Here is a 13,060-nt window from a genome sequence, read left to right as displayed (position 1 = left end):
AATATTTTGATATAGCATCTTCAACTTTGTCTTGTTACGTGTTCGTCTAGCCCAATTCACAAAGAAAAAGGAAAAGAAAGAAAAAAATGCCTAGGTACGATTAGCAAATATGCGAATAATTTGTTATCAGACTTAAACGATTTACTATTTAACTCAATTCTATTTATTTACAATCCTGAGTACCTTGGTCGTTTCTACAAAACAAATGCGTTCTTTCTTAAAGATTTAATTACAAAGAGGTGACTTCTGTGGTTAAACTCTAAAGAACCGAGGCCTCGGAGGTTACTTTTAAGTGGTGCTACATAGCAAGATTACTATTTACACTACAAGAAAAGTTGCCTATGATGGCCCTTGTATCAAGACGTTTTAAAAAAACAAGGTGATATATGTTAATAATCAACGCGTGTTTCAAGGCATGATGGTCTCAATGAGCCAAGTCTGTTTAACTTAACACAATCTCACTCTCTCTCACACACCGCTCTTCTCTCTCGCAATTAAAATCGATCTCTCTTACTCTAGCTGTTCTTCATCGAACTCGATCTTGATCTCTCTCACAAATCGCGTATCTGAAATCAAACAAGAAAGTCAATCTAATCTGATCGAAATCTGAACTCAATCTGATCTAATCTCTCTCACATTTTGTTAGATCTGCTCTCGCTCTAGCTGTTCATCAAACTCAATCTCTCTCACAAATCACAGATCCGAAATCGAACAAGAAAGTTGATCTAATCTGATCGAAATCTGAACTCGATCTGATCTGATCTCTCTCACATTTTTTTAGATTTGATGATTAACAAGGCTTAAAGCAAGCCATTTTTATTTTTTTCATTAACAAGTGTTAATCGGTGTTTGAGTTTGAACTATCATATATACTTTCTCATTGTCAAATTAGATCTGTTAATTAACTATCTATTTTTCCATTCTCAGATCAGATCGATTGAATAGATCGATCTCTCTTACTCTTCATCTCAGGTACATTTTTCAGATCAATTAGTTCCTCCTCATAAGTGATTAATCTCTCTTACTTCTGTTTGGAATTTAGGCATGGTGGAATTCAATATGTGATACAAGTGATGATACACTGATGGATTTAAAGTTAATTTTGATAGTTTTTGTATAATTAAAATTTTTGATTTACATAGTATCAACGCCCTCTAAATCATAGCAACAAAAAATATGAAAATAGTTTATTTTCATCAATTTAGTTAAAATAGTTTATGTATAATTATTTTTTGAGTTACTTTTTTTGAAAATTGATAACTTTTTTCTCTATACTTAAATTCCTTGTTTAGTCATACTCTATTTGATACGCATTATAATACTATTCATTCTCCGAAGAAAATAGATAGTGCCCATAGCTTCAAATCTAATACTGTTGTGAATGTTTGTTTTAATTTTGTTTTATTATTAGTGATTTTGATTTGTTTGATTATATATATATATATATATATCTATGAATCTGCTTTCTTATTGGATACCATTAGTGTAAACTATCTTTTCTTCTTTTTCTTTTGCAGATCGATGTGGTACTTTAACTGGTTCTAGTAAAGATGCGGTTACTTATTTTTGCTGATTAATATGCTTTGGGTTGCAATTTCAAGTTGTTTCCTTATTCATTGTGTGGAAAACATTGAATGTTCAGGTTGATTTCTAGTCTCTTTGATTCATTCTCTTCTCCATTCTTTATGATTTCAGTCCAATATACAATGCAAATATATCTTTTGCTTTCATTATAATCTGTATAAGAACTTCATTATAATCTTGGTTGGATATGTTTTTTGTACGTACATGAAAGGTGATGCTTCTATGGATCTTGCTTTGTTTGTGAGGATTCACTGATACCACACAATTGTGATTTGGTCATTGCAATGCCTAGATCTTGGATGAACCTTTCTCTTATTGATCACATTCACGGATGAACCTTTATGGCCCTATAGCTTATTTGTGCACCTTAAAGAATTTTTTTAATTTTTTTTTCTCGAATTAATTTACTCTGTGAAACTCGTACCTAGGACTAGTTTGTCTTTTGCTTTACTACAAGGACAATAAGATATTTATGATAGTATGATTCAGGATTTTTTTCCTTTGTGTCAATAGCTAAAATTTTATTTGAACATTCTCTGACGAATGATATATTTGCTTCCCCATACTGGTTAATCTCTAAAACTCTTAATCTATTCTATTAATTTGGTCATTGTGCTCTCATGTGACCCATTTTGTTTGGCACACATGGCTTTCCTTTGTTGAAAAGTTGACATCCCATAATCAATAAGAATGCATTTTTAATGAGCAATATTTCTGCTATGCTTGTTTATGCATATAAACTAGCAAATTAGTTACATTTTAATGAGCATCCGTCTGGGCTAGCTAAGGCAAAAAATGTATCACAAATATATTCTTCATTAACAAGTCTTCAATGACTAATTTTGTAATAATTTTTTTTTTGGGGTTTATTTTATTTTATTTTTTGATTGACAATACTTTTGGATCCCAATATGCACAGCAAGGATCACGATTGAAACTTGATTATGAGGTGACTTGGGACAAGGATGGCTTCTTTCAATATGCTAGGAATGAAACACAAGAAAAGAGTAGCCAAATGCCACCATCGGGTGTAGGAAATTATAGAAGTGAAGCTCCCAGACGTCAATCACATTTTTCTCGCTTTAGTCCTGACAATGTGTGCTCTAAGAGATTCAAGGTTGGAAACACTACACATAATACATGTAAATGCCACGTATATGTGCTAAAGATGCTTTTATTTCACAAGGCATACGATTATGTTCATAGACATTTAAAAATATATGATTCGACTAGATGAAACATCAATTTTCGCAATAGCTTGTATTCATTCTCCTTTGATAAGGAAAGATTTTTGATTCTGATTAAGAAAGTTTATTGATACTATTAAACTAGAAAAATCAGTCTAGATAAACTGACGGTGCCAAATAATTGTTTCCAAATGCAAGTATAAGGAAACAAATGGATTTCTTAAAAGAGAAGTGAGCCCAAAAACTAGAAGTGGAGTTTTGGTGTAGTTCAACAATCTAGAATTTGAAGCTTTGCATGGTCCCATTTGTTGTACAATATTTATTTTTTGACTTGTCAAATATTTTGAGATTTATGGTTCAAATCCCATAAACTATATAAAGAAAAATCTCAAATTTATGGTTTCTTTCTCTATTTGATTTAGTAAATTTTTTTTCTTCTTGTTGTCTTTTTTGGTTTGTTTTGGTCCAACATTTTGAACATACTACACTCTAGGCTGTGCGTAGAGTGTAGCGACTAGTGAGACATATCCTGTTTGGCTGTAGAATTGTTACATAGCAAAACTAAACTGGTTGATTAACTGGGGTGTGACCATAGGCAACAACAATTCTGTTGTGCCGCAGTTGAAAGTTGCTCCGGAAAATGGGAAATAACAGGAGGGGGATACAAAAGAATTAATATATTGTTCTTGTCGTACATAATGTTTCATTTTTTAGTTAATGATATGATAGAGAGCCGTTTAATACTTTTTCGAATTGCAAGGGATGGCTTGGTGGACAAAGTGTTCCCTCTCCGAGTGTGATTGCTAGGTTTGAGTTTTAAGAATGTCTATAGCCTGATGATCAAGTTTGTTAGAATTAGTAGAAGATTGATCTTGGCTCAAAAACAGTTTAATCAATTGTTATGTGTCCTGCAGCCCTTGGATGAGTTGCTTGGGCTTTAGTGTCCATGTTTTCTGCTGGTGCTACAGCTGTGCTTTCTACTGGTGCTTCGGCTGTGATTGCAACTGTGTTTTGTTTTCATGAAATTTTCAATGGCATTTTATTCATGTTATTTGTTCTTATCCAATGCAGGTTCAAATATCAAAGAAAGGAAAGAAGAAGAAGTAGATAGGACAAACTCAATGAAAAAGGCCTCTTTTTTTGTTGTAAGTTTGATTATCTGTCTACTTGGCTATTTATTTACTGATATTGATACTAATATGTTATGCTAGAATTATGGTTTAAAAGTAGCATCAGTACTGGTCATGGAGTCTTGTAAAAAAAAAAAAAAAAGTGCACAAGCTATAGGTTCCATAAATTGGTGGTCCTATTATTGACTAATCCCTTAACTGCATGCTTCCGTGGTTTAAGGTCAAATGTTATTATAGATTAGTTTCATGCTTCCATGTTTATATGTTTTTCACACTAACTATTTCTTCACCTATCAAAAATGTATAATGTTCCAGAATGAAAGATACATTTATAATGTTCCAGCATGCATCTCATTATTGGTCTTATAGTTGTCTTGTAATAGTTCTAACTTGTTAAGCATATGCTGATTGGTCCATTAAGGAATGGGCCAATGAGGGTTTTTGGTTTTTCTTATTTGTTTTGAGTTGTGTTTTTTCAGTGCCACTGTTCTATCAAAGGTGGGATACTCATGATCATGTCATTGGCAAGATGGAACCAAATTATTGGTGATGGGATTGATGGAGTTGGATGATGGTTTTGATAAAGATTTATTTTGATGTTACTTTATGTATGAATGATTGAGAGAATTTTTTGCGTAGAGGAGTTATTTGAGTACTTTTATGCACTATTTCCCCATATAATGTTATATGATGTGTTGATTACTAGATATATTGGATATGTAAAAATTGTGATTAGCCTAATACATGTTAGCAAGAGCTGAATTAACTTGATGCCTCTTTCTTCAGGCTGCAAGGGCAGTAAGGGATGTTCGTATTAAATGTGTTGATAAATTTGAGCCAAGTGTTCTTATACAAATTTTCAATTAATTATCCAGCTATGCTCAGAATCAGAAAGGAGAGAGAGGGGGGGAGGAAAATGGCATTTTTTAAAAATGTCACCAAATGATGTCACCTGTGAGTCTATTCAGAAAAGAAAAAAAAAAAAAAAAAAAGGTGGCATTTTTTTAGAATACGCCACTAAATGATGTCATCATGATGTCATATGTTAATTGTGACAAAAATTTAAGTCAAAGATTTTGCGGCGTTTATTGTCTTTTGTGACGTTTTGAAACGTTGTGAAGCTATTTCGGTGGCTGCATCAGTGACAAAAATATTAAACGTAGTAAAAACCAATTGTGGCATTTTTCAGGCCTATAGTGGCGTTTTTTAAATGCCACTAAAAGTCAATTTTTCTGCAGTATTATTTCATCCTATCAACCATGTGTTGGGCCACTCAACCATGTAGTTCGTGTTACTAATCATATGTGCTATTGTCCAAATAACTAACCTCAAAAAGAATAAATTTGGGACCTCAAGATTTATACCTCAAGACATTACCATTCTTAATCATTTATTTGAGGTGCCAAGCTTAAAATCAAGTTTCCTTTGACAAATGTTGTCATTCTTGATATTTTATTAATTACAAAAAATAATGTTTTAACATTTGTGAAACATATTAATTTTTTAGAAAATTCTACGATACACACCCCATGAAAGGAGTATACCATATGCATCCTTAGTTATGTCATTTTCTTCTTTAATTATGACTAATTTTCTTTTTTAGTTATGGCAATATTTTAGTTATGACTTATGAGATCTTTGGTTATGCCCCATGTGTTGTTTGGTTATAATTTTTTTTATATATATATAATTATGAATCAGAAAGTATGGGTGTGTACCATAGTCTTTCCCTAATTTTTTAATAATAATTTTAACTTAAAATGTAAAATAAAATAATAAAAAAATTGTTTTAGTTTTTTTCTTGTCAAACTTAAAGAACCAAATGATTAGAATATCTCCAACACTTTATCAAATTTGAGTAAATGAAAAATTTGATATGATATGATGCACTCCAACGGTTTCATCAAATCTGGTCGGTCGTTCGACTATTCGTTCGATTTAAAGTAAATTTCCAGCAAATTCATTCCAAACCGATTGTTCGAGAGGTTGTCCACCCGGCCGTCCACAAACGGTCACCTGCAAAATTTGATAAAAGAATAAATACTCCCTTCATATGATGTAAAAAGTACCATTCCCTTCATTTGATACCAATATGATGAAACGGTTGGAGCACCATTTTCATCAAATTTAAATTTAATAAAAGGTTTGATGAAACATTGGAGATGGCCTTACTTGGATATTGTTTGCCAAAAACCTATAATATTAAAAGATAATTAATTCATTTTATCATTTTTTTTTACCATTTCACATTACACATTACACATCTAACAATAATTTGTTTTAAAATATACAGTAGAGTACAAAATGAATCCCAAAGAGAAACCTCCAAGCAGGAATGATAGTCTCGACATAGGAAGAAAAACAAACCTTCACACAAGGAGAAGAAAACCTCCATGAAAGGAGGAAAATTCTACATAGAGAATCATTATTGCAATACAAACAAATAAATATAAATAAACTAAAATAAAATAAATTACTACCAAACAAATATTACCAATTTATAATCCGTTCATCATTGCAATCGATAGCTGTGGTCCCTTAATTCTCGTCACCACATTATAAAATAAAATATTCTGAATCTGAGGTAGTCGCTTAACGTAGAAAAAATGTGTTTAGCAACGTCAGATTTCAATCATGAATCAAGTCTAAGTCTATATCTGAAAACTTCCTTGGTGGCAACCGATGATGGAGACGAGAGGAGGCATAATGATCAACAAGAAAGAGAAGAAAAACAAAACCGTAGGAGAATAAACGGAGGTGAGATGAAGGTTTGTAATGAACCCGTCCCACATCGGAAGTTTGCATGGGTGATCTTTGGCATATAAAGCACCACTAACTTGCTATTAAGTAACTTGGGCTTAAACTTTTGGGTCTTGTTGATAGACCCACAAGTTACTTGGGCCAACAGGTAGTGGGTTATTACAATTTGTATCAAAGTTGACTCATACACGCAACTATGTGGGTCACTTATTCTAGGCTAGCCACAACCATGGTATTAGAGCCAACCCATGCACATCACCATGTGGGTCACTTATAAAGCACCACTAACTAACCCCGTCCCATATCAGAAGTTTGTATAAACCATCATAACATGAAGAAAGATAATATATTGGGATGAGAATATTCATACTAATCATTGCATTTTTTTCTCTGATACCATAAAGAAAGGTTGAATCAATTCGAGGTTGAATCAATTCGATATATTGATTAGTGAACAATGAAGATTACAACGTATATTTTATACAACTGATCAACAACTAACTAACCATCTAATAGCTAAGCTAATTAATTCCGTTATACTCGGTTACACAATGAAGAAAGGCTGAATCCATTCAATTAATTGATTAATGAACAATGAAGATTACAACATATATTTTATACAACTAATCAATCACTAACTAACCATCTAACAGCTAAGCTAACTAATTCTGTTATACTTAGTTACACAATCAAGAAAAGCTAAATCAACTCAATTAATTGATTAATGAACAATGAAGATTACAATGTATATTTTATACAACTGATCAATAACTAACCAACCATCTAATAGCTAAGCTAACTAATTTTGTTATACTCAGTTACACAATGAAGAAAGGCTGAATCAATTCAATTAATTGATTAATGAACAATGACGATTACAATGTATATTTTATACAGCTGATCAATAAGTAACCAACCATCTAACAGCTAAGCTAACTAATTCTGTTATACTCAATTACATAAGGAATATTATCCTATATCAGCAATCCATCATACTTCATGACGCTGGTAGATTAATGAACAATGAAGATTATAATGTATATTTAGACAACTGATTAGTAACTAACTAACCATCAAACACCTAAGCTAACTAATTATGTTACACTTAGTTACGCAGGGAATATTATCCTACATCAGCAGTCCTTCATACTCCATAACACATCGGCTCTCTCTTTGATGCTTCAGTCATAGCCTTATCCTTATCATTCCCCCTCAAGCAAAGGGAGGTGGAACCAACCTTGAATTGGATGTGAGGAAGAAAAAATTGAAAATGGACAATGGCTTTGTAAAGATGTTAGCCAATTGATGTGAAGTTGGGGCATATTTGAGAAGCAGTTTGTGCCCTGATAGCATCTCTCTTACAAAGTGGCAATCCACTTCAATGTGTTTACACCTACTATGGAAAACTAGATTGGCTGCTAAGGAAAGAGCAGGCATGTTCTCACACCAAATGACCGGAGGTGAAGCCTGAGAAATCTATAAGAAGCATTTGTAACCAAGTTAACTCTACAGCAGTATGAGCTAATGATCTATACTCAACTTTAGTGGAGGATCTGGAGATAGTGGATTTTTTCTTTTGGGACCAAGAAATGAGATTATTTCCTAAGAAAATACAATAGCATGAGGTGGACCTCCTATCTGAGGGATCACCAGCCCAATTGGAGTCAGTGTAAACATTTAATTGAAAAGAGGTAGGACTAAACATAAGAGCATGTGAAATTGTGCCTTTGACATATTTAAGAATTCTTTTGATACCAGAAAAATGGCCTAATGTAGGTGAATGCATGAACTGACAAGCCTAGTTGATAGCAAAAGACAACTCAAGCCTAGGGATGGTTAGATACTGAAGAGCACCCACAATGCTTCTGTATAAGAATAATTGAGTGCAAGGCAAAGAATTAGTAACAGATAGAGGAGGTTTGACTGAAACATTTGTGGCACAAGGCTTGCAATCAACCATACTGCCTTAGCAAGAAGTTTAGTGGCATTTTTTTTTAAGAAAGAAAGAACCCAGTAGAAAAAGGTTGAACTGATATGCTGAGGAACTAGGAAATATTACCAATCTCTTTTATGGAAAAGTCATTATGCATATGAGCCAAAAGAGTTTGAATATAGGACTCATTAGTGCCTATAAACAGGATGTCATCCACATATATAAGGAGATAGGTGATAGAAGAAGAGGTTTTATGCACAACAGAGAGGAGTCACATTGACTTTGAGTGAACCCTTGAGAAATAAGAAAGGAGGAGAAGATTAAGTACTAGGCCCTAAGGGCTTGTTTCAACCCATAAAGGGCTTTGTGAAGCCTGTATACAAGAGTTGGTTTAGATGGACCAACAAACCCAGGTGACCGTTCCATGTAAACTTTTTCTTTTAACTTGCTATAAAGGAAGTATTAAAAATGTCTAACTGCTTGAGTGGCCAATGATGATGTAGGGCTAGGCACAACAAAATCCTTATTGCGGGCTACTTGACTACATGACTAAAAGTGTTGTTAGGTTTTATTTCTTGGCAATCCCGTTTGACAAAACTCCTTTGAGTTGTAATTTTATTTGCTCTTTTTTATTTCAGTGAGGCTATGAGTTTATTAGATGCGAATCCAAACCCAAATCGAACCATGCAGAGAAGTTTGTGATGTTAATACTTTCAAGATTGCCACTTCGCTGATTATTACGGGGGTCGAGCTCAGCTCGCGGCCGAAGCAAATTGCAAAATTGCATTCAAAATTGCATATCTGCCCATGTTCGCTCGAGCCAAGGAATTCTCGCTCGAGCTAACGCTTTCTCGCTCGAGCCAAGGAGTTCTCGCTCGAGCCAAGGATTGCGTCCATACAAAAACCTGAAAGAGTGTATTCCTCGCTCGAGCCAAGGATCCGTCGCTCGAGCCAAGGCACTAGTAGAAATCATGAAAAATACACTCCTCGCTCAAGCCAGCAAATCTTCGCTCGAGCGAGCCTCAGAATCCGGATTTCTCAAGGAGTTTGTTTTCTTCCCAATCTAGGATTACTTTTGGTTCTCTATAAATACTTGGTTTTCTCCCAAAACTAAGGCATTGATTGAAGTTCTCCAGATCTTATTTTTTGGATCTTAAGGTTTATATCTGGAGATATTTTGTTTGTTTTCTTTGATGCTTTTATTGAGTTTTCAACTCATGATTTAAAGAGAGTACATCAAAGGTTTGTTTGTTATACACAAAAGAGAGAGTTGTTCTTCAGTTGTGGATTCTGAAGAATTCGAGCCTGAAGCTTTGGTGGAATCCAGAGTGGCTCATCAGAAAGACAATTCCGTGGTGAAGATGGGGTTGGAAGAGGCACATAGAGGTTGGTTCAATTAGGCGTTGTGGATTCGCTAGGTAATTGAGAGTATACCTGTGTAATTCCTTTAAATCTTCTTAGTGGATTGTTCTTGTGGCTGTTGCCCGTGGTTTTTTTATCACAGTTAGAGGTGTCCAATTATGATTTTTTTTTCCACGTAAAATCGTTGTGTCTCTTTATCTTGATTGTTTGATTGGGATTATTATATTCTGCTTAAAATTGATACATAATCACAAATCAACATCTAGGGGATTTCTAGATTTTTCAAGTGTCATGGAAGTTAATCCCATATTGTTGTAGAAACCCCTTAGCCATAAGCCTGGCTTTGTGTCTAGCCACTAAGCCATCTGAATGTCTCTTGAGCTTGAATACATTTGCAACCCATAGCCTATTTAAAAAGAGGGAGAGAAACCAAAGGCCAAGTTCTTAGGTGCTAAAGAACACCATATTCATCCATCATAGTTTTAAACCAAACAAGGGAGGTAAGAACTGAATTATAGAAAATAGGCTAAGTAGACTCATTTGCAAAAGGCGGAGAAGAAGCAACAGCAGTGGTGAAGGATAAAGGTTTGGTTTTGGACTTGGTTTGTATAGAGTTGGTGTTTGTGGACTGCAGAGGTGGGAGAGGTAAAACAACAAAAATAGACTTAATAGGCATTGGATGCATGGATTGATGTATAGACTCAGAAATAAGTTGAGACTAATGATAAAAAAAAAGCTGAGATTTAGTAAGCTACAACACCTGTGGTAGCTCAAGTTGGGTGTGCAAAGTAGGTAATGACTAAGTGGAAAGGTGAGACTGAGTAGAGTGTGCAGTTGGAGAGATAGGCTGAGATTGAGCAAACTAAGACTAAAAAGGCACAGATTGAGATTGTTTGAGCTGAGCTGACCTAGGCTGAGCTGGCCTAAGCTAAGTTGGCCTACACTGAAAATGGGAAGAGGGTGACCAAAAGAAATCAGGCAGTTGCGGAAGAGAAGATGGAGAAGAATAAGAAGAAAAAGGAAAAACAGTCTCATGAAACCTAACTTGCCTAAACGAATATATTTTACCTGTTAAAGGATCTAAATACTTGTAACCCTTAGCACTAGGATGATATCCCAAAAACACACAAGAAGTGGACTTAGGTGCTAACTTGTGAGAGGTGCAATGTTTGAGCCAGGGAAAACAAAGACAACCAAACACCTTAAGAAAAGTGTAATCAGGGGGCTTTTGAAAAAGCATTTGAAAAGGAGAACAATTGTCAAGAGAGACACTAGGTAACCTATTTATCAAATAAGTTGCAGCAACTATGGCATCAAACCAGTAAGTAAAAGGTATTAAAGAATGATAAAGAAGAGAAATTGATGTTTCTGCAATATGCAAATTATTTTTTTCTTCTACAACTCCATTTTGTGATGGAGTATATGGGCAAGAAAATTGATGGTGGATGCCATGAGTATGCATAAAATGCTGCATATGATGGTTGATTACCTCCATATGATCTTAGAATTTGGAGAGGGAAACAAAATTGTTTCTCAACAAAAACCTTGAATTCCATGAATTTAGAACACACCTCACTCTTATAGTAGAGAGAATAAATCCAAGTAAATTTGATAAAGTCATCAACAAACAACACATAATATTTGTAACTTGAAGAATAGCTAGTAATTTAAAGAAGCTCCAACGAGCAATCCTCAAGCTCTTTCAATGGAGTTGTCTTCATTCTCTTCAGGAGGATTCAATGCATATTAGCATGGATTACACCTTTCAAAAGCCCTAATTTCTTAAGGTGTTTGGTTGTCTTTGTTTTCCCTAGCTCAAACCTCACAACTCTCACAAGTTAACACCTAAGTCCACTTCTTGTGTATTTTTGGGATATCATCCTAGTGCTAAGGGCTACAGGTGTTTAGATCCTTTGACAAGTAAAATATATTTGTCTAGGCATGTTAGGTTTCCTGAGACTATTTTTCCTTTCTCCTCTTCTTCTATCACCTATCTCCTTATATATGTGGATAACATCCTACTTACAAACACTAATGAGTCTTATATTCAAACTCTTTTCGCTCATATGCATAATGCCTAATTGAAAAGAGCTGGGACTAAACAGAAGACCATGTGAAATTGTACCTTTGACATATCTAAGAATTCTTTTGACAGTAGAAAAATGGCCTAATGTAGGTGAATTGCAACACACGAATCAAAAAAAAAAAAAGAGCGATAAATTACACTTTGCACCCTTGCAGTTTATACCGAATTTTATTTTGGCCCCTATACATAAAATCATGACAGTCAAACCCCTACACTTCTAAAGTAAATGTCCCATTTTTGTTATTATACCATATAAGTCAATAATTTGACAAGCATATGACTACAAAATGAGGGCAAAAGAGGAAAATTACCCCAATTTCATGCCTATACACATTTCATCTCGAAATTTTTATCAAACTATGAATATGTTAGGCTAAATCAAAACGTTGATTGTAAACGATTAAGGAAATGAACTAGGGTTTTGCAGAAACTGGAATCACAAAACTGTCTATTCCTCTTCATTTCTTTTCAATTTTTCTATTACTTGTTTTGATTTTAAAAGCTCTGATTTCTTACTTCTTCATCCTAGTTTTCAGCATATGAACATATATATATATATATATATATAACTCTCACATACTTATTACATGAGACAAAGTGTGTATTGGTGGAAAATGAGGATAATTTTCCTTTCTTAGTCACATTCTTATCACATTATTAGATTCTGTTAAATATTTAAACAATGAAGTAACAAATGGGGATGTTGACATTTGTATTTAATAGTTTTAGAGTACTATCTAATATTGTTTTTTAGAAAAGTATATGATATTATTTACATAGTATTCTAATTAATGGGAAATCCTAACACATTAAGTAGGCCATCTTTATCTCCCAACTATTTAATAGAAGTGGCACGTCTTACCTGTAAAATTTTCTATTACATGATTAATTTGAAATATCATGTAAATAATACCAAATAGTGCTTCAATATTAGTGAATAATTACCCGTCACTACAACAAAAACATACTTTAGTGGCATTACACTAGTGGCATATTTTTAGAAAATGCCACAAAAAAT

General features: G+C 33.9%; 1 long non-coding RNA gene across 1 annotated transcript; it reads left to right on the top strand.

Moving 5' to 3' along the window:
- Window positions 1–922: 922 nt before the first annotated feature.
- LOC145789938 (uncharacterized) lies at window positions 923–4,672 on the top strand. Its single transcript, XR_014328438.1, has 5 exons — window positions 923–972; window positions 1,518–1,642; window positions 2,504–2,701; window positions 3,843–3,916; window positions 4,381–4,672. It is a non-coding gene; the product is annotated as an uncharacterized LOC145789938 (long non-coding RNA).
- The last annotated feature ends 8,388 nt before the right edge of the window (window positions 4,673–13,060 follow it).

Source organism: Camellia sinensis, chromosome 1, assembly GCF_055761805.1.
Source record: "Camellia sinensis isolate YWXY chromosome 1, ASM5576180v1, whole genome shotgun sequence".
Classification (NCBI taxonomy): domain Eukaryota; kingdom Viridiplantae; phylum Streptophyta; class Magnoliopsida; order Ericales; family Theaceae; genus Camellia; species Camellia sinensis.
Note: the sequence above shows the minus strand (reverse complement) of the source record. Positions and strands in the feature narration are given on the sequence as shown.